The sequence below is a fragment of the Monodelphis domestica genome, chromosome 3 (assembly GCF_027887165.1).
Source record: "Monodelphis domestica isolate mMonDom1 chromosome 3, mMonDom1.pri, whole genome shotgun sequence".
Taxonomy (NCBI): Eukaryota; Metazoa; Chordata; class Mammalia; order Didelphimorphia; family Didelphidae; genus Monodelphis; species Monodelphis domestica.
This window is the reverse complement of record NC_077229.1, coordinates 487,981,419-488,004,063: the sequence shown is the minus strand read 5'-3', so window position 1 is coordinate 488,004,063 and position 22,645 is coordinate 487,981,419. Positions and strand designations below refer to the sequence as shown.

The window sequence follows — 22,645 nt, the reverse complement described above, 5'->3', positions numbered from 1 at the left end:
TTGCTTCTAGACTCTGGGGCAGAACTATTGGGAAAGGGTACTATTACCTTCCCTGTGCTCAAAAGACTCAATAGGCCTGCTGACTGTGTGAATATGTTTGTACTGGGGTGGGAGGGAAGAGAGAACTACCTAAGCATAAGTCTTTTTGATTCTTTTGATTATTGGAAAGAGAGATAGGGGCACGCGCCTGCCCTCCCCAAAGTTAACATGCCCAGGGCCCTGTAAACCTTACTGCTTGGATAACTGATTCTCTAGACCTCATTTTCTAAAGGACAGGTGTAGGTTACATTGAGCCCCTCCCTCACACCCTGAGGGGTTGGGAGAAGTCTCTCATTTATGCCACCAGCTAGAGTTTCAACCAATTAGATACCTGAAATTTTAGAGGTCAGAGCATTCTAGTTGTATTTAACCACTTAGATTAGCTTTTAAAGAGGGGTATTTATTTCAGTAAATAGCAAGAACACACACATATTTTCCCTAACACTTCAAGAGCAAAATCTCCCCTCTACCACCTCAGTTTCCAGACAGTGCCTATTTTGTGCCAGGAATTGTGCTAAGCACTTTACAGATATATCTCAGTTGATCCTCTCAACAATCCTGTGAGGAAAGTAATTATTATTATTATACCCATTTTATGGTTGAGAAAAATGAGGCAAACAGATTAAGTGACATGTCCAGGTTCACACAACTAGGAAGTTTCTGAGGTCAGACTTGAACCCAGATCTTCCTGACTCCAGGCTTGGCACTCGATCAACTGTATTACCTCATTGCCCCTAATGATAAGTTATTTCAGGTTTGAAAAGCCCTATAGAGAAATCTTCTGGTTTAGCCTATTGCTTCAATTCTCCTGCCCTGTAGGTATCATATTCATTTCCTAGATTCCCTGTGAGGAGAGAAGGATATGGATTCAAGTTGGGCAGCTACTGGCCTCTTCTTTGTATTTTTAAAGGATGGCACATTATTTTTAGGATGGATATACTTAGACTTAGAGTCTAACTTGAGAACTTGAAAGATCTGGAAGCTATGGGTCCTATTGGGGTTGGAGCTGGCTAAGCCCAGAGGAAGTTTTTGCATCAGAGAAGACAAACATTGGCAATAGGATTGGCACAAGCCTAGACATTTTACCAACATATGTCCTGGGAGTTGTTTGGACAGTGCAGATGCAAGGTGAAATATAAGATACATCATTAGCATAATTCATTCAGCAAATTGTTTTATGTTCTTAAGAGGTTAGGTTATAAGCATGGCAAGAGATGATAACGGTAGTTTTAAGTTAAATGCCTGAGTCTTGTATTTGTCATTCTGTCAATGCACACTACGAGTCTATTTTTAGCATTCTTTTTTGATTAGAAATAAATTACCTGTCCCATACCTGATTTTATTATATATTAAGTATTGCTATATTCCTCCTTTTTTCCTCTTAAGTTCTAAATGTAAACAATAAATAGCCACAAGTAAAAATTTTCTCTGGGACACTGGAATAGGACTTTAAGGAATCAATGAGTATGAGAAAAAGGACCCTAATCCCCTTTAGTAGAGCAGGGTCCCCCAAGACAGAACCTAGTCCAATGATATAGCTGAGTTAAGAACAGAAGAGTAACTTGAGTAGAGAATGGAATGCCATAATACCTCTCCACCTATGGGTTCAAAAATGGTTTTTCAAGACTGTTCAAGATACATTAGCTATCTTGACACATTCATGATTCACAAGTATAATAGTTAAAATGGGTTTGACAAATATAAGAATGAAAAAGTATTATCATGGTCTCCGTTAAAAATTAACTCTTAAATCACAAGGCTGTTAGTAGCTTTATTACATTAAAGTAGAGATAGTAAAGGGGGAAATGTAGGAAGGTGGATAGGGAATTTTCTAGCCTACCACTCTAAGTCTGCTCCAAAGAAATCTAGCTCACTCCCCCAACAAAGTTCCAATCTCTAGGTAGAAGTCTGTGAAAGTCTCTTCAACCCAAAAGAGATACCAAAGCTGAACTGCTTCCCAAAGCAGAGAGCTCCAACCCAGAACAAATCCTATGCCAAATGAATCTTTAGCTCTTTAGGCTCACCTTTTATAAGCCTTTTCCTATGTTTCTATCTCTCTGGTTTCTACTTCCTTTCACTGTGGGCTGGTCTATCCCATCTCAGGAACCAATCATACTTTCTTATTTTGCCTGGCACTGCCCAGGGGGAAGTGCCTGTGGGATCCACCTCCTGTCCTCTGAGGGTGTGAATTTTTTATGAAAAGGATCCTCAAATTTCTGACTAAGTTTAAAAGGGTGGAGCACTCCAAGTACTTGATCAATTAAGTTAAGATAAAAAAAATTCCCTTTCATACAGTGAAATTTAAAAAAAAAACAGTTCTTTTGCTCATGAATCTTTGTCTATTTATGGTATTTCCCATCTTATACTTTTGATAACTAAATATTCTAGATAGATAGATTACAGGTAGATATAAATATGGATAGAGATGATATTGATAGCTATATGTACTTATATATTCACAAAGTATATTTGTAAAGAATGGACTGTGTTATTCTACATATATATTCAAGAAGGGGAAAGAGGGTAATAATCTCTATGGAGAAGGTAGAATTTGGGTTGGATCCTGAAAAATGGTTAGTATGCCAATAGGTTGAGATGTTGAAGAATGACATTTTTGGTATAGGAAACTATGTAAAAAGGTAAGGAAACAAAATGGGGGGTGGAAACGAGGGGAAACTAGGTTTCTCAGTCAACAGAGCACCAGGCCTGGAGATAAGAGGCTCAAACCTTGCCTCAAACACCTCCTAGCTATATGACCCTGGGCAAGTCACTTAAGCCCCATTGCCTAGCCCTTATTGCTCTTTTGCCTTGGAAGTAATACTTAGTATTGATTATAAGATAGAAGGTAAGAAATAAAAAAGAAAGAGAAAGAAAAAGACAGAATGAGAGAGAGAAAGAAAGAAAGAAAGAAAGAAAAAAGAAAGAAAGAAAGAAAGAAAGAAAGAAAGAAAGAAAGAAAGAAAGAAAGAAAGAAAGAAAGAAAGAAAGAAAGAAAGAAAGAAAGAAAGAAAGAAAGAAAGAAAGAAAGAAAGAAAGAAAGAAAGAAAGAAAGAAAGAAAGAAGAAGGAAGGAAGGAAGGAAGGAAGGAAGGAAGGAAGGAAGGAAGGAAGGAAGGAAGGGAGGGAGGAAGGGGGAGGAAGGGAGGAAGGGAGGAGGGGAGGAGGGGAGGAGGGGAGGAGGGAAGGAAGGAAGGAAGGAAGGAAGGAAGGAAGGAAGGAAGGAAGGAAGGAAGGAAGGAAGGAAGGAAGGAAGGAAGGAAGGGAGGAAGGGAGGGAGGAAGGGAGGAAGGGAGGAGGGGAGGAAGGAAGGAGGGAAGGAAGGAAGGAAGGAAGGAAGGAAGGAAGGAAGGAAGGAAGGAAGGAAGGAAGGAAGGAAGGAAGGAAGGAAGGAAGGAAAAGAGAGAAAGGAAGGGAAGGAGGGAGGGGGAGATGGAGAGAGTGAGAGGGAGAGGGAGAGGGAGAGAAGGAAAGAAAGACAAATTCAATAAGCTATTGAAAATCATATAAACATGTTTAAAACCTCTAACAATCAAAGAAATACAGATTTCTCCTTTCTATATCTTGTATATACACAGTTGTCTGCATGTTGTCTCCCCTATTAGACTGAGCTCCTTGGGAGCAGGGACTATCTTTTACCTATCTTTGTGTCCCCAGCCCTTAGCACGGTGTCTGGCACATAGTAGGTATTTAAATGCTTATTGACTGACTGGCAGTAATGACTGACACTTACAAATGATGTATTAGCTAGGAAGCTAACTTGTCAGTGCATGATTTCAAATGACAAGATGTTGGAAAGAAATACTCCTGGTTACAAGGCTGGAGGCACTTACATAAATCAGATATAATAAACTTATGCATAAATCAGGTGAGAATCAGCAGAGCTATGGTCCAGTCCTGCTTTTTCTAAAACAAGCAGCCCATCCAGCACAGTGCCCCAGGCCTCAGCTGCTTGCTCCATGAAGTTTGTTCTTAACTCCAGTGACATTTTAAAAATGCACCGATATGGAAAGGACACTAGGCTTATCAGGGGCAAGAAGTGCACCAGCTGACGAAGATTGCTTGTAGTCATTAGTCAGAGGCAACTAGGTGGTTCAGTGGATAGAGAGCCTGGCCAGGAGACAGAAGGGTGAGAGTTCAAATCTGACCTCAGGTACTGACCCTGGACAAGTCATTTAACCCCAATGGCCTACTCCTTATGCTCTTCTACCTTGGAACTGATACTTAGTATTGATTCTTAGACAGAGTGTAAGAGTTTATAAAAAACAAACAAACAAAACGTCATTGGTCAGACTCCAAGAAGCTCCTAGCCTGAGATGCAAGCCCATATACTGACTCCACATCAGGTGTATGCGGGGCATACTTAATGATCCCCAAATAGATGAGGGGAGGAGGAATTCCTTCCTCCTTTTCATTCATTCATTCAATTATTTAAAAAGCATTTATTAAGTACCTGGCTGCCAAATGGGTACCTCAAGGTACATATTTTGCTATTACTAATTAGGATGTGAATTTGAAAGAATAAAAAGCAGTAATATAGGTGACACTATTCATCACCCCAAACAGAGGATTGCTGTCTACTTTATGGCTAGGCATGGACACCAATAAATCTGTCTCTAGCTTCATCACATGATTTATTTCTCTTGAGATAGCCTTGAAGGAACTGAGGAAAAGTATTATAATACAGGGCAGCTAGGTAGCTCGGTGGAGTTGGGAGGACCTGGGTTCAAGTCTGACCTCAGACACTTAGCTTTATGATCCTGACTTGCTGTTCCTCTATCTTAAAACTGATACTAAGATAGAAAATAAGGGTTATTTTTAAAAAGTTATATAATATGGATGTAATCAAGTGAGCCTTTCCCCCAATTAATTTTGTCTAGAATATACTCCATGGAGCTGGGTCCCTCCTGCTGACATGTTTACTCTGGTCATTACCAGTGGGTCATATTGGCTGACTCAGTGCTGAAAAACTTTTTTTGGATTAATGCAATAAGCCCCAAATAGTGTCTTTATTTATTTATTTAAAACTTTTATTTAATTGTTTAATTAAGAGAATTTTTCCATGGTTACATGATTTATGTCCTTTCCCTCCTCTCCTCCCGCATTCCCTCCCATAGCCAATGATCAATTCCACTGGATTTTACACCAAATAGTGTCTTGAGGATGATTTCCCCTCCTGTCTTCCAGGGCTCCCTGTTCTTCCTTTTTTTCCTTTATCTCTAAAACATATGGCATTACTATCTCTCGGATTTCCTAGGAGGGATGGGATAGTCCTGTGGTACAGTCAGGCTATTTCTGAAGCAGCCTGCCATCCAATATGGTGGCCCAGGCCTCTGCTGCCTGAACTCTGAAGCCTGCCCAGAAATCACCAGCAGAAAAGTTGAGCTCTTTGTACATGGCCTCAAGCACATGCACTGACCTAAGGGAGCTTAAGACTGGATCTCAAAGCACTAGCTGTCTTTCTCTGCTTTGTGTTTCTTTCCTGAGGAAAGGCAATCCTGAGATGGATATTTCCAGCCTTAAAGGAAATCTTGTGAGTTTGAGTCTCTGGATTCCTTAGTTGGTACCTTACTCCATTTTGGAAGCTGGCCCCTACATTCACTTTTTTTTTTTAACCCTTATCTTCTGTCTTAGACTCAATACTGTTTTGAGTCTAAGGCAGAAGAGCAGTAAGGGCTAGGCAATGGGGGTTAAGTGACTTGCCCAGGGTCACACTAGGACCTGAGGAAGTGTCTGAGGCCACATTGGAACCTAGGACCTCCCATTTCTAAGCACTTTTTAAAGATAAGGACCACTAGCCTGGTTTGCCAGAAGACATGGAGCAAGAAGGAATTATATGGCCAGTACAGAGCCAAAATAGCATGTAAAATGTCAGTTGCAGGGGGTAACTAGGGAGCACAAAGGGCTAGACCTGGAGTCAAATCAGGTCTCAGGAATTTTCTAGCTGTGTGAACCTGAGCAGGTCACTTAACCAACCCTGAATAGAATTTGTATTAAGACTGAAAGTAAGGGTTATTTTTAAAGTCTATTACAGGCTTGTAAATGGTGTCATATTTTGATGTTTTAAATGTCTTCCTCCCAGGAGAGTATAACAGTAGTTCTAAATATCTAAATATCTACATGGAAGGTCCATAATTCATGTGGGGGAGGAGGAGTAGAGGCAGGCATAATGCAAACAAATAAAATGCTTCCAGGCTTCCCTTCCCCCCTGCTTATACCAATCATTAACAGATACTGATTTCAACACCTTTATTTTCTAGTTTGACTGCATGCATGCAAGAAAACCATATATAAATGGCGGCAAAGTTGTGGCCAGAGAAAAATGAAGTGCAGGAACAACAGGGATCATACTGGGCTTTGGGAAGTAAGATGAATGCCAGCTGATGTGCTCACCAATAGGCCCCCTCCCATATGGTGAGCCTGGGGAAGGGAAGAGGCAAGGATGACACTTGAGAGAGGCCTGGACGAAGGTCATTTTGTAAATGAAGTGCAGGGGAAAATAGGCAAATCTTCCTGGACTCAGTTGGGCCTGGGTGAGGTAGAGCTAAAGGGTCTGGCAAAAGGAGAGTTGGAATTGATCCCTTTCCTTCCCCAAGAGGACACAATCCAGATCACCTAAAGAGATCAAAGTGCTGGTCTAGACCCTCCATAATTATTTATGGAGTTCCTGGGTCTCTGCCTAATTGGTCTTCCAGCTGGGCTCTCTCCCTTTCTGAGGCTCAGGAGCCTCACCTGCTGCCCTGAGTATGAAGTATGAAGAGGAAGAAACCTTTAATTTTTTTTTTATTATGGGTAAATTTGGTTGTAGGGGAGAAAAATCCTTGCAAAATGCTAGCATATACTGTAAAGTAGTCTGTTACCATCCGGGAAGGCAGAGAATCAGCACAGGTCCTAATGAATTTAAAATTTTCCAGAGATTTTCTTTAATGTGTTTAAATTCCTTAGAACCCATCAATTAAACTTCCAGGTTCCTTGGCTTTCTCGTCCACTGCCTGCATAGGGAAATAGTGAAAAGTAAGTTATTCTAACCCTACTCTGGGGCTAGAAGTACATGTCAGTTAAGATAACAGTTGGAAACTGAAAAAAACACACACACACACACCACACCATTGTGTAGTAATAAATGCTGTCCCAGCGCTGCTATCTTAATCCACTTCCTCCACAATGAAAACGGTTTTCCTTCCAACTAAGAAGGCAGAATCCCTCAGAGACCCACTTCCTTCCTTCTCTCCCCTTACGACAGGCTCCTTCTCCCCATCTCCCAGACCCTGACCCTTATCCTCCTTCCTCAAAGTAGGTCGTAGAAACTAGAACCCGAAGGGCCCCCACTCACTCCCTAGCTCCTGAGTTAGCAGCTGGTCCCCGTTCAGTGCTGCAGTGGCAACTTGGACCTTTCCGCACTGCCCGTGGCAGTCCCTTAAATAAGCCGGCGAGACTGGTAGCATGTGGCAAAAGCACTGCCGCGGCCGCTGCAGACCCACGCGACTCAGGGTGGCCAAAAGGACCCTAGGCAGAGTGCACTCTAGCCCCGAGACCTACAGGGCCGGGAGCTGGAAGGCGTGTCTGGTCCTGCGGTCTATACCACCGCTAAGAGGAAAAACAAACAAACAAAAAACAAAAACAGCGAGCTCCTCCTATCGACCCTAAAGGTCAGTGGGAGCTAGGCTGGGCCGAGGTGTGTAACGATGGATGGGGAAAGGGTCGGGGGGCGGGGTGGGGGGAGAAGAGAAGGGAGGAGGGAAGGAAGCGATTAGCGGCCAGAGGATAAAGGTTCAAACTTTCTCCAGAAGTGGAAAGGGAGGAGGAGGTACCATCAGGGCCAGGTGAGAGTGAGTGAGTTGGGGTGGCCTGAGAAGCCAAGGCCAGGGCGGAGTTGGGGGCCAGGTGAGATGTTTCACTATCAGGGTGCTCTCATTAGTACACCCTAGCAGAGTCCGCGGCCCCAAGAAGGCTAAGAGGAGGAGACGCCGGCGCCCCTCCTTTTTTCCGACACGTCATGGGGTCCGCTCCGCTCCCCCGCCGCCTCCCGCCCACCCCAGGCGGAGACACCGAAGCAGCTCCCTCGCAGTCCGCAACCGTGGAGGGAGGGCGGGAGAGAGCCGGCGCCGCGGCGGCCGCTGTCGCAGCGGAGGAGCCTGCCGGAGAAACAGAACCCCGCCTGCCGCCTAGCTCTGCAGCCTCCGGGACCCCGGGACTCGGGGTTGCCAGTCCCTCCTTTCGTAAGTCTTGTTGAGGGGGTGGCGCCGGAGTGGGCGGGAGGGAAGGGAGGAACTCACGCTTCCTTTCCTTCTCTCTTCTTCTGGGGTCCCTAGGGCCACGAGTAGGAGGATCCCTCCTTCCTTCAGCCTAGAGGTCAGCTCCGAGGGCGGGTGGACAGAGGTTCCAGGGCGGGGGCGGGGAATGAGCCCCAGCTGCCTCCGAGAATTGGGAGAATCTTTCCAGGATCTAGCCCTCCAGACTTCGGCTTTTGGCGCGGCCGAAAACTTTGGTGCGGCGCTCTGCCCTACGATTCCTTACGCTGCCTTACTCCGTCCTACCCTGCCCAGCAATACCTTGCCCTACCCTGTCTTCACCTGAGGGCTCCACGTGGACCCTGTCCCCAGGTCCCTGGCCAACCTGGAAGCACAGTGGGTGGGGGAGTGGTACCGCGGAGAGCGCCGGCTGCCGGGGGCTGGAATCTGACTGGGGTGAGTGTCCTTAGTCCCCAGCGACCCGCCGGGTTTGCCTGGCTTCGCCCGCAGCTGTATCCGGGGTTGGGGGTCTGCCTACCAGTAGAGAAGGAACGATCCTACCAAGTGGAGTCTGAGCGGCAGCAACTTCTCTACCGGGTGCAGCCGCCAGCCACCCCCGCGCTCGGACGGCACAAAGCTCCTGCAGTTTGGAAAGAGGAAAAAAGGGAGAAGGGAAGCGAAAGGAAGGGCTAAGCAAGCTCGCGGGACCCCGGGCATGTTAAGCTGAGGCCCAGAGACTGCAGGAGCGCACTGTCCAGAGGTTCTCAGCTGGGGATTTCGAGGGCACCTTGAGGAAGGTGGGAGAAGAGGGAATAGCAGATTGATTAACTAAGACGGGGCTTCCTTGGAGGCCAAATTCTTGCTCTTTTCCCTAAGAGCCGGAGGAGGCAGGAGTCAAAAATGGTTTTTGGCAGTCCCACCTCCGACCTAAGACTCCAGAAACCCGCCACTCGCTGGAGAATGAGAGACGGCTTAACTCGATTTGCATTCCCTTCTCCTGTCTGGACCTGTGTATTATCTAAACCTTGACGCTTTCCACCCACCCTCACCCCCATCCCCCCATCCCCCGACCTCCTGATTCTCCAGCTGGGGCAGGGCGTAGGTTGCGGCCTGGGGCTTCCTTCGGTATCTATCTAGTCTCCTCCTGAGTCCGCAGGGCATCTGGTGACTGCCTCCTGATAGAATCAGTTCTTTCCTAGAAACGCACCCCTTCGAGAACCTCATCCTTTCTTCCTAGAAAGACCGAAAACTCACTGAATTTGGGGTGGGGTAGAAGACTGAGGAACCTTTCTGTCACCTCTTTAGGCATGAACGCTTAGTTGCAGGTGAATTATGAACCAAAGTTTTTGTTTGTACTTTTTGGGGGTGGGGTGGGGTCAGGAATTAGGAGGAAATGGTCAAAGCATTCCCCGAGACCATAATGTTAGAGATAGATGATTCTGTAATCAGAACTGGAGGGAGGAGATTGTTTCCCTGGCTACAAGTGGCTGCCAGGCTGGGTGACTTTTTCCCTCTAGAATTTCATTGCAGGCTAGCCTTACTTTACTGTCTCTCACTTGCTTGGGCACCTGGAAGTTCGGGATTGATTTGGGGAAGGGAAAGGAGAAAAGGAACCTCCAAAAGAAGGGTTCGATTGAAGGCACAGTGTGGTGTAAAGATTAAAGTTCTGGATTTAGTCAGGAAGAGTTGGTTTCAAATTCTGCCTTGTGACCCTGAGCTAGTCACACAACCTTTTCCCAAACTTGTTTCCTCATCACTAGATGACCTCCAACTTTTAAATTCATGATCCTTTTGAGTTGGCTGTAGGATTCCTCACGGAATCTGCACTCACTCATAGGACTCATACCTAAGCTATGGGTTCCATAGCCGAAATATGAGTGCCTCAATTCACAGCGGACCTTTTTTCATTGTAACTATCTACAATTGGGAGGATTGGCTTCAGGAAAAGTTGTAGTTTTAATTTTCATCTTAAGTTTTCCATGAATGGGAGTTTGCTTATTTTTCTTCCAGGATTAGCCTAATAGGGAAAGCTTATTGTCAAAGCTTGAGAGAAGAGAAGCAATTCTTTTTGTCCTCCTCATTTTAGTTATTAAAGATTAAGAAGCCCAGAGAGCAAGAGAATTTGTTCATGTTCTATATGATTTAGCAGATTTTCATCAGCCTTTTAAAAATCATATATGTATAATACTCTTATTAGGTCACATGCAGCTGCAATCCTAAATTAAAGCCAAGCAGCCTTTTAAAAATCCTTTGTTAATAACTCCTCAAGGAAGTTAGGGCTTTTAAGATAAGTGAATTCTTCCAGAGAGCTGTTTCTTTTACTGCAGTGTCTACAACTCCTTTTCTTTGTGTGAAATTACTAGGGAAAGTCGTAGTGCTGAATTGCCAGTGTTTTATTGTGTGATTACTGTAATTAGCACATAGAAATGAGCACAGGGAAAAAAGTGATATTGTATTGAATAGCATATGAAAAATTGGAAGAAGAAATATTCATTCTAGTTGGGAAAGAAAGATTTTTTTTTTGTTTGATACTTGTAGGTATTATTACTTAGTGGTAGGGGAAAGATTCACAAGAGGTGGTAAATTCGTGGGTCTTCGCAGATATTTAAGCAGACTTAATTACAGTTTGAAAAACTGCATAGAAGGGGTTACAGGAATGATGACATAATGGTATATTAACTTATAGTGCTGTATATCAAAATGGTAGAATAAAGTTGGGTTGTTAATATTTGCTTGTGTTTATGTTTAATTCATTGTTCTGGATTTCTGTGGTAGCCATTTTTTATAATCTCTGTGTAGTTTCTCCTCTCCCCCTCACCCCCCCTTGATCACTTTTAACATTTATATTTAGGAGGAGGGAAATTTGAATTTTTTAAAAAAACAATGAACTATAGATAAAAGTAGAAAAAGTTACTTATCTTCTTTGAGCTAGAACTGAACTCATTAAACAAATGGATCTCATCTATTTGGGAGTTCCTTCCAACAGTGCAGAAAACAACAACCTATTCTGGATTTGCCCCAACCTGTGCTGTGTCCTCCTCAAAGTCCACCACAAAGAGGGTTCATTCATGTTCTGGAAATCTTCCTTGTTTTTTTTTTCCTTTTGTCTTTTAAAACCTTACCTTCTCTCTTAGAAACAATACTAAGTTCTAAGGTAGGAGAGAGGTAAGGGCTAGGCAATAGGGGCTAAGTGACTTTCCCAAAGTCACAGCTAGGAAGTGTCTGAAGCCAGTCATGAACCCAGGACCTCCTATTTTTAGGCCTGGTTTTCTATCCACTAAGTCACCTAGCTTGTGGCAGATAAAATTTAGTTTTTCTACTAGAAGTATTATATTTTTAGGGGTTTATTAAAGATTAAGAATTAAAGAAAATACAAATATAAGAAAGCATGTGTCTAGGCCCAGAGAGCCCATTCACAACCTCTCATATCTTGCCTGCTAGGTAAAGAGCCACATCTCCTCAGAAGTGGATGTAGGAAGAGAACTCAGTAGGCTTTTACAGCCAGTTAAATAGAAATTTTGATATTGTCCAGGTAGCGATCTCACTGAGATTAGAGGGCATCCTAGGAACTAGAGCAATGACTTCTGGGGATTAAAGTCCGGGGTTCAAATCTCCATTTTTACATGCCCTCATTTGAGCGTTTGGGAAAAAGATTTTCCCCAAAGGGTCATGAAAACATAATCAACTTAAGGATTACAATAATTTGAGGATAAGAGAAAAAAAAAGAAGAAAACCAATAATTGCTGGACACATTGACAAAAAGCCATTTGGGGGCAGTCCCCTTTGGCATGAAAGTATAGATACAAATAAATGTTCAATCAACCACACCCAAAGTTCATTTTTGATCTTCTTGTGCAGCTTGTGGTCTGGAGGCTTCTTCATGGTGTCTTCTCCAACAGTTCAGTTTCTGGATTCAGAGAGGTAGCATCTTTCTTTACCTAAAATTCTTCTCAAAAGGAATTTAAACTTTGCAATTTAAAATAATAATATTTTTACATTTCCCCATTAAAAGGGTGATTGAAAAAATACAGGATCACTTAGGGATGCATGGCTGAGGTATGAGGTATATGAATCAGTTGGTAAGAGAAATTAAAAAGACATCAGAAAAACCCAAATAAAAAAGAAAATTTCTGGATGAAAATACAAAGTCTTATGTGTAAAAATTCCAAGTCAAGGAAAAATAAATCTATAATAGGTCCTTGAATCAGGGCCCAATTAAAATGATCTAAGCAATGATGCATTTACCTGGTCAGTAGCCAGGACTACAGAAAGTTACCACACTATGAAAGACAAAAAAGGGACCAGATTATAGAAACCAAGTAGGAGCCAAGTTTGGGGATACTCATCTGTAAGTATTTTCAGAGTGAGTGTGGACACAAGGAAGGCCTATCTTGTAACAAATGTTAAACATAGCAACCTCGAGTGTTCACAGTAGCTTCAAGACCTTTGTATTGGCTTAGAAGTGCATCAATCTGTCCTAGATTGGTTTATCTTTGGCTGTATGCAATGGCTCTTTTGTGTATATCTTGTCCTGGAATCAGACAGAATTACTAAGCAAAGTCCCATTAATTTTTTTTTAAACAATTAGTGGCATCATTTTTATAGTCTCAAGCTTTTAGGACATGCATTAGCATTATAGCAAATGTATTTTAAACTTATATTACTGCTAAATCAAAAAGTTAAAGAAAACCTTAATACTGGTGACACGTGCTTCAAATATAAAAAGGAGAGAAAAATAAAAAACTGAAATAGTATATTGCACATGCAAGAAAAATATAATAAAAGAGTTTTAAAATTCAAAATGTAGCTTATAATCATTGACACACTGTGTCAGCCAAGAAAATATAGAATTCAAGGCTTTCTCACCAAAAATGAGATCCATTTCCTCTTCATATCTGACCATGATTCACTGTGAGTACAAGCAAATGAATTGAACAAGGTAACATTTTTCATTTTTAAAGAACAGTAGAACAAATATGTAGGAATCAGTATCCCCAAAATTCTCAATAGCCCAATTAATTACAATAGCAAACAAACACACTATCATATTTCACATAAGTTGCTGTATGGCATTTTTTAAAGCCTATGAATTGATGGATATTTGTCACAATTTTTACAATCATAGCAAATCTTTCAACAACCTTGGTAAACATATTTTTAAACAAAGTAAAACTCATTTTGGGTTTAGAACATCATCAAGAAATCTAGATATCATTCTGGTGGAAGTTAAGTAGTGAGCTGAAGAGTTATATGAGAGATGCTCCCTTTTTTGGGAGGCTTTTTAGGGGTACAAATGCCCTAAGATTAACTGCCCAACTTCCATTCACATTTTTAGAAATGTGGGAGTTGGGGGTTAAATTGTATTTCACTTCAGCTACTAGAATGGGCCTTACACCTCCTGTTAGGGGCAGGCAAAAATGACCAGAGATTGTTAATAACAATTCTAAAAATCATGTCTAAAGAACCCTTAAAATCAGTAGAGATATTTAGCACATTAAATTTTCCAAAGGTTGTTATAGCAAATTTCTGATGGAGTCCATCTATTCTCTATTTGACAATTTACAAAGTCAAAAATAGAAAAGCTCTTTTTTATATGGGCTTACTCAATGTTTGTTCGTTCAGTATGGTTATAGGGGAAAAACAACAGGATTTGACAGTAGTTAAAACTCAGTACATTAAAATGATTCAGTGTAACAGAATAGTATTGAATGCAGTGATATATGAACTTAAAATCACAAAGTTAAATCTTAAACAAAGCAATCAGCAAATGCAATAGAATACAGAGATTTTTATTAAACATTGGAGTCTGAAATGCCTTAAAAAAATATAACCTTCAGTCTCTTTAAAGTTCCTTGGGGTTTTATCCATTTAGATGCCAATTGTCAGACTGCAGCTTGGTAATAGTTACAGCAATGGGGTTTAAATGACCCATCCAGGGCCACACAGCTGGGAAGTATCTGAGGCCAGATTTCAACTGAGGACCTCCCATCTCTAAGCCTGGCTCTCAGTCCACTGAGCCACCCAGCTGTCTCCCCAAAGTTGAAGTTGCAGGGAGCTGAATTTTTCCCCTGGCACATAGGTAAAGTAAATAAAATGACCAGAACAGTCAAAAGATATCCTTTTAAATCCCCCATGCTTGTAAGTTCCTGTTTGGAAAAGTCTCTTCTTTCCCTTTCTTTCTCCCCTCCTGTGATCCCCTGCCCCAAGTCCATGTGGAGGCCAATCATAGCCTAAGGAAAAATTACCCCTGTTTTTTTACCAGCTGATAGAAATGAGTCCTGGGCCTGGGGTGATGAATCAGAATTGCTGGGCCGGGAGGTTCATCTGGGTCAGGATTGCAGGCAGGATGAGCCGGGGCTGGGGCCAAGTGAGCAACCAGGACTAGAGTGGATGGCTGCAGGCAGGCAGGGCCGGGAGCCAGTGAGCTATCTAATGGCTGGAACGATCTGGATCAGCAACAGCTTTGTGAGGGTAAAAAACCTTGGCCAGAGCAACGTGGCTTAAAAAACAAACTAGGCACTAGCTATTAAAGGCTGAACTTAGTTACAGTAGATCAGAAGATTGAGGGTATTTCATTTTCCTGAAGTGGTTATGCCAAAACAGTGGCAGATAAAACTTAGTTTTTCTACTAGAAGTATTATATTTTTTAGGGGTTTATTAAAGATTAAGAAGTAAAGAAAATACAAATATAAGAAAGCATGTGTCTAGGCCCAGAGAGCCCATTCACAACCTCTCATATCTTGCCTGCTAGGTAGAGAGCCACGTCTCCTCAGAAGCAGAAGTAGGAAGAGTAGGCTTTTACAGCCAGTTAAATAGAAATTTTGATATTGCCCAGGTAGGGATCTCAGTGAGATTAGAGGGCATCCTAGGAACTAGAGCAATGACTTCTGGGGATTAAAGTCCGGGGTTCAAATCTCCATTTTTACAAGCTGTACCCCCCTCCTTTTTAAACCCATACCTTCTGTCTTATAATCAACATTGGTTCTAAAGCAGAGCCACCCTAGCTGGCCTGCCTTCCTTGTTTTCTTTGGATAGTTCAAAAGTGTCATTAGAGAACTCAGGCTACCTACCCACCAGTCACACCTTGCTCTTCTAATATGACCAATCCATCTGACATTTCTGTCATAGGATTCCTTAACATTCTTCATTGGATTCATGTAACAGCCCACTCATACCCAACATGCACTTTTCTATTACCCTCTAAGTATTGCTTATTTTTAGTTTCTTCAGAAGAAGTGGTGTTGCAGGCTGATAGGGCAATGCCAGGGAGACATTTGTACTGAAAAGTTGAGTCTTTGCTGTTCTGAAAAGCTCAGGCAATATAAGTACTTTACAGTATTCTGAAAGTTCCTTTTAGTTCTAGATACCCCTCAGTGGCTATCTATATTGGCTATCCCAGGAATACATGCCATTTGGAGCTTGCTCTGTGGAATATTCTGTCAAATGCATGTTGAAATATGGGTAATATACTTTCTTCACCCATTTGGTCTTACCCATGGAGATGGAGGGACCAAACTCATTTGAGTGATTCCAGATTTCTTTCATGATATTCTGTGATATCTTTGGGCTTGATGGAATTAACACAATGTCATTCAAAAGAAGAGCATCTGAAGGCCTCACTGAGGAGGATTCCTTGCTGGATCTCCTCCATCACACTGGCAAATGATTTTTGTTGAGCATATATCTCTGTTTAATACCTCAGGGTCCTTGAAAAAGGTTGTTTGTACTGCTAAATCTTCAAAAGAATATTAAATGAACTTCATTTGTGAATGAGAAATACCATGTTGAAAACTGCTTATAAGGTGGTGACATTTTGTTCTACCAATTGGGATTTTTTAGCATAATCAACAAACAAATAAGCATAATGGTATTTCATTCTCTAGGCAGTTAAGTGGTATAATGGATAGAGGAATGAATACCTGGAGACAGAAGGACCTCAGTCCAAATCCAGCCTCAGATACTTGCTAGATATGTGACCCTGGGCAAGTCACTTACCCCGTGTTTGCCTCAGTTTCCTCATCTGTCAAGTGAGCTGGAGAAGGAAATGTCAAACCATTCCATCTTTGAGTCAATTGTGGTCCATTGTTGGATACTGTTTTTGAAAGCCTTGCTTGTTTCCTACAAACACTTTCACTGAGTATGCCCTCTATGGTATAGGTGACTCTTACAGATTTTGTATAGATAAGAAAATAAAATATATGTTTGTAGGTATTGATGTTTTCTCTCACTCCCCTCCTTCCTTCCCCCCCCCCCCACTTTAGCATATATTTGGCAATTGGGTCCAAAATTTTCCATGTATCTTTGGTATGCCTTGTATGTCAATCTCTCAATGCCCTCACAGTCCTATTGCCATCACTACAGATCTCTTGTATATACTGGATCCATTTCAGCTGCTTTTCCTATCTGCCTTCTACTTAGTCCCAGTTATACTTCTGTGAGTACCTCAGGGACTGTGGTGTTCAGGTCCCACTGTGGTGATCCTAATATCCTTGATGGAGAAAACAATCCTCTTTCTGTAGTCTGTTTCCCATTTCTGTGATTGGTAGATGAATAGACAGCTAGTGACTACTTACCAGGCACTGTGCTAAGAACCAAGAATTTAAATACAGGCAAAAAGAAAAACAGTATATACTGTTGTCAAGAAGCTTACATTCTAATGAACTGGGGAATTTCATGTGAACTGGAATGACCTCCAGGAAGTGATGCAGAGTGAAATAGGCAGAACCAGGAGAACATTGTACACAGAGACTGATACACCGTGGCACAATAGAATGTAATGGACTTCTCTACTAGTAGCAATGCAATGATCCAGGACAATTCTGAGGGACTTCTGAGAAAGAACACTATCCACATCCTGAGGAAGAACTGTGGGAATAGAAACACAGAAGAAAAACAACTGTTTGACCACATGGGTCGAGGGGGATACAATTGGGGATATAGACTCTAAATGATCACCATAGTGCAATTATTATCAAAAATATGGAAATGGGTCTTGATCAATGACAGAGGTAAAACCCAGTGGAATTATGCATTGGCTATGGGAGGGGGTAGAGAGAGGAGAGGGAAAGAACATGAATCATATAACCATGAAAAAATCTTATTAATTAATTAATTAATTAAAATTTTAAAAGTTCGCATTCTAATGTAAGAGATAATACCACAAAGGAAGATTGAAAGATGGGCAGAGGAGGAAGGGCAAGAAGGTGGTTTGGAGGAGACATTGATTCATCCTAATTTGAAGAGTGTTTGATGTTTGGCATAGGTACCTCCTCAAATGGAAAATCATAACTCGCCACCAGTCTTATGGAAGATTTCATGAGAGTGAAATGACTTTACATAGTTGGCTATCTTGTAAAATTTTCTTTAGACTGGTTTAACCTTCCACTGCTTCTTTCATTTGGATAACATGATACTGCTCATAATCATCTATCTTTCTTCTTTGTAAGATGTTAAAGGTGTGCTTGTATTATAAGCTGGTGTTGTATTTACTAGACATCTGTCTCCATTTGGCAAGCAATTCACATATTTGCTTACTTAGGTGGATATTTTATTTTTTTGTTTTTGGTCTCTTGATTATAGCAGTTTACATCAGTTTAACTTCTGGAGGAAGTCATAGCTGGCATCAGTATTTTTTCCTATTGTTCATTTTGCATTTTAAAGTTTTTTCAATAACTTGTTCAAGATTAAATTTTGTAATTATATTTTTATCTTTTTAAAACATTTCTATTCTTCCTTTTTATTATAAATTCTAATCTGATAAGTCGATATTTTAACTATGCACAGATAATTGCCCAAAGGTTAACTACAATGTAGTATGTCTTTTCTAGTCTGTTAAATGTAATCAATTTCATTCTCTGTGATGTTGTTTTATGGTGGCCATGTCTAGCACCCTAAGCCAATACTTAATTTTAATAAAAACAAATGAAAGTAATTTTAGTGCTATTTCTGAAATTTTTTCTAAAGCTAGAAATTAATTAAGTTTTTATGATAAAGCTTGGTAGTTAAGTAATTAACATTAGTAGTAAGAAAAACTCCACTGTGTTACATTGGCACATCAAATGTATCTAATACTTTAGACCATGTTGGCTTCAAAGAGAATTCCCATCCTTTTCCATTCAGAGAGGAGTAAAAAAGTGCTGAGTCTGGTATCAGGGATCCTGAGTCTGAACACTAGTTCTACTGCATATTACCTGTGAGAACTTGGGCAAGTAACTTGGTCTCTAGACCTCAGTTTCCTTTCCTTTGGAAGAGAATGCTGGACTAGAGTCCCTTCCAACTAAGTCTTCCTGTGGTCTGAGTGTTACTGTTCTGTCTCATACCTTTTCTCACCACCCTGTATTTGCAGATATGGTTCCCTGATGGCCTCATTTTTTTTTTAAAACCCTTACCTTCTGTCTTGGATATACAATACAATACTGTGTATTGACTCCAAGGCAGAAGAGTGGTAAGGGCTAGGCAATGGGGGTCAAGTGACTTGCCCAGGGTCACACAGCTGGGAAGTGTCTGAGGCCAGATTTGAACTTAGGATCTTCGGTCTCTAGGTCTGACTCTCAATCCACTGAGCTACCCAACTGCGCCCTGGCCTCATTTCTTAACTATCAAATGAGCTAGAGAAGGAAATAGCAAACCACTCTAGTATCTTGGCCATATTGTTGTGGTTCACTCATTTCAGTTGTATGTGACTCTTTGTGAACCCATTTGGGGTTTTCTGGACAAAGTTACTCGAGTGGTTTGCTATTTCCTTCTCCAGTTTATCTGACAGATTTGGAAACTGAGGCAAACAGTATTAAGTGACTTGCCTAGATTCATACTTGCCTAAGGCTGGATTTGTAAAATGAGCTACAGAAGGAAATAGCCAACCATTCCAGTCATGAAGAGTCAGACACAACTGAAATGACTGAACAACAACAAAAATAACTTTCATGTACTCTTCCAGCCAAAAATGCCTGCTTGCTGATCTCCAACTCTATCCCTTTGCACTTGCCTTATGCTAGAAATGCCTTCAGTGTATATTCCACCTTAAAGAATTCCCCTGGCTTCCTCCAAGGCACAGCTCAGGTGCCCTATCTCTGAAGCCTTTATTTACTTATCTCTTTACTTGTAATCTCCAGGAGAATGTAAACTCCTAGAGGGCTGGGTTGATTTGAGATTTTATATGTTTATCTGCCTAAAACTGTGCTTTGATAAAATGGTTGTTGAACTTAATTAAATTGATTAGTTAGGGGACAGCTGGGTGGCTCAGTGGATTGATATCCAAGCCTAGAGACAGGAAGTCTTTAGGTCATGGGTTCAAATGTGGCCTCATACTCTTCCTAGCTGTGTGATCCTGGGCAAGTCACCTAACCCACTTTGCCTAGCCCTTACTACTCTTCTGCCTTGGAATCAGTACACAGTATTGATTCTAAGAGGGAAGGGAAGGGTTTTATTTTTTTTAATTGATCAGTTAAACACAATAGAAATTAAAATTTAAAAAATTAAAGATTAGACCTGCCTTAAGAATAGATAACAGATGATGTATAATTGTTAGCTTAATTGATGGTTAAAGCTTATCTTTTAGGGAATTCCTTATGCCTCTTTTTAATCCTTCTTAGTACCTGGCATCACCCTGTATAGTTAACTACTTTGTAAAATGAAAGAATGAGATCAGATGATTTATTTTATTTACTTAAGGTTCCTTTCAGCTCTGGGTCCTTTGGTAAGATTTGTGACATAGTAATTATCAAAGAATGTTCACTGATGATCATTCAGTGATAAGAGCTGGGATAGAGGTTGCTTAATCTAACCCCATTATTTGCAAATAAAGAAACCTGAGAGTCATGGAAAGTCATTAAATGAATTGCCCAAGACTACCTAGCTCATATGTGGGAAAGCCACCCCTAGAACCTTGGTCTTCAAACTCCCAACCTTTCTCTCTTTTTGCTGCACCATGCTATTAATATTGAAAAACCCAACATCCTCTTTCAATCTTGTTTTCACTAACAATTTGATTAATAAAACTAGCTTTTTTTCAAAGTTAGAAAGATTAGCTTCAGCTCCTTCGTAGTCAAATGATAACAATTTCAGGAATTCTGAATTGACGGGGTGTGGTTACTTGATAGAAAGGAAGACAAAATACCAGATGAAAAATAGCATTTATTTGTGGGTAGGCTGGAACAGTATAAGAAAAATGACACTACTTCCTAAGTTATTTACTTATTTAGTGCCTTAGCAATCAGACTTCAGAATGATTTCTTTATAGACCCAGAAATAATAACAGAATTCATCTGGAAGAACAAAAGGTCGAAACCCTCAAGAGAAATCATTTTAAAGAGAGACGGATCTATGGTACTTGAGATACTTAAGGCATTTAAAGTACTTAGGAGACTCAAGGTACTTAGGAACTTTATCACTATTAGGATACTGAGGAGTATACATAGACGGAAGGGAAGGAGTAAGTTGAATAGGAAAGAGAGATAAATAAAAGGATGCCAAGTAGTACCAGATTTGAAATTGATACAAAACAATAACTATCAAAGTGATTTGGTATTCATTTAAAAAACAGAATCTTTGATCAGTGGAACACTTTAGATTTGCAACAAAGAAGTAAAAAAGAAAAAAAGACTAGCCTAGTATTCAATAAACACAGTGAGTCCAACTATAGGGTATAAGGACACATTCAACAAAAATAGTGGATAAAAATGGAAAGCCATCTGGCCGAAATTAGATTTAAACCAATATCTTATCATATGCCAAGATGGACTCCACATGAATACAAGAGATAAAGGTCACATCATAAACAAATTAGAGGTGCAAGTAAGAAAATAGCCTGCATAAAGGAAGAGTTCATGAATAAACAAAGGAAAAGATGATCATAGGGGATAAAATATACTATTTATGTTGGACAAATGGTTTTTCAGAAATTTGCTAAAATAAAACCAGTGCAGCTAAAATGAAGAGAAAAAAGTTTTTATGATAAAAGATCTATTAATCAAGATATGTAAGGAACTAGTCAAAATATATGAATAAGAGCCATTCCCAGTAGCTAAATAGTCAAAGCAGTTCTCAAAGGAAATCCAAGCTACAACAGATATATGGGGGGAAAAATGCTCTAAATCACCAATAATTATAGAAATGCAAATTAAAACAAACCTGAGGTTCCACATCGCACCCATCATATTGAAGAAGATAGCAAAAGTAAAATAACGATTATTGGAGGATTTATAAGAAAACAGGCACACCGATCCCTTGCAGGTAGAGCCATGGATTGAAAATCATTATCAAGAACATTATAAAAATGTGTCTAAAAGTTACTAAACTCTCCATACTCATCCATAGCACTTGTAGCTCATACTTGCAGCTTGTACATCAAAGAGTTCAGAGCAAGAGAAGGGCTGATATACACAAAAATAATTAACAACTTGTTTGGATAGAACAAAGATCTAGAAACTAAGGGAGGGGAGGAGTGCTGGCAGCCAGAGGGAATGGCTGAATAAATTTTGGTATATAAAACAGTGAATGATGAAAGGAATGAGTCAGAGAAACCTAGGAAGACATGTATGAACTAATGTAGAGAAAGTATCACATGGAAACCAATTTATGCCATAACATTATATCTATAGTTATATTTACATCTCTTTACATGTTTGACATAACAATATTGAAAGAGCATTTTGAAACTTAAAAACTGATCTACACTGTGACTTACCATGATTCAAGAGAATAGATTAAGCGTGCTACCCACCTCGTGACAGAAAGGTGACAATCTCAAGGTGCAAATGTCATCCATGGACACAGTGGAAATTTATTTTATCTGATGATGCATTTTTTCCCCCAAAGGAGGAAGGTTGGGGTGGTATTGATAGGCTTGTCAAAAGAAAAGTGTCATAGGAACATTTTTTAGAATAAAAGCTAGCTTTTATAGAGTTCAAGGGTGCAAAGTACCTTATGTATGCTATTTTATTTGATCTTCAGATAACCCTGGGAATTATTATTATGCTATTATTATTCCCATTTACAGACAAGGAAATTTAGACTGAAAAAGGTTAAATGATAAGCCCATAGTAGCTAAGTAGATTTCTTATACTGGTTTTGAACTCGCATCTTTCTGATAAACAGAGTAGTGCCAAAGGAAGACCAGAAAGAAACACAGTTAAGCAGGACAGACTTGAAAGTTACATGCTAAAGTTTTTATATAGTTAAATGGAAAAGCTAGACATAATTGAAATTTGTAGTTTTGTGTACAGTTCTTGTTATCTATCCTACTTTGTAGATGAGCATTTTGCTGGTTTTGTTTATTGTTAGGTTCAGAACTTTCCAATTTTTAAATTAATCATTAGCAGCTAGATGAGATGAGGTTTTAGGCAGATCTCCAAGATCATAGATTCAGTAAAGTAGTTTTTA

The 22,645-nt window shown here is 40.5% G+C and overlaps 1 protein-coding gene across 1 annotated transcript in view; it reads left to right on the top strand.

The window, feature by feature from the left end:
- Positions 1-7,813: 7,813 nt before the first annotated feature.
- Positions 7,814-22,645, top strand: part of GCNT4 (glucosaminyl (N-acetyl) transferase 4) — a 50,401-nt gene continuing 35,569 nt past the window's right edge. Inside the window, exon 1 of the mRNA XM_007486534.3 lies at positions 7,814-8,254. The gene's annotated coding sequence lies outside the window, so the exon portion shown is untranslated. The remainder of the gene's footprint in view (positions 8,255-22,645) is intronic.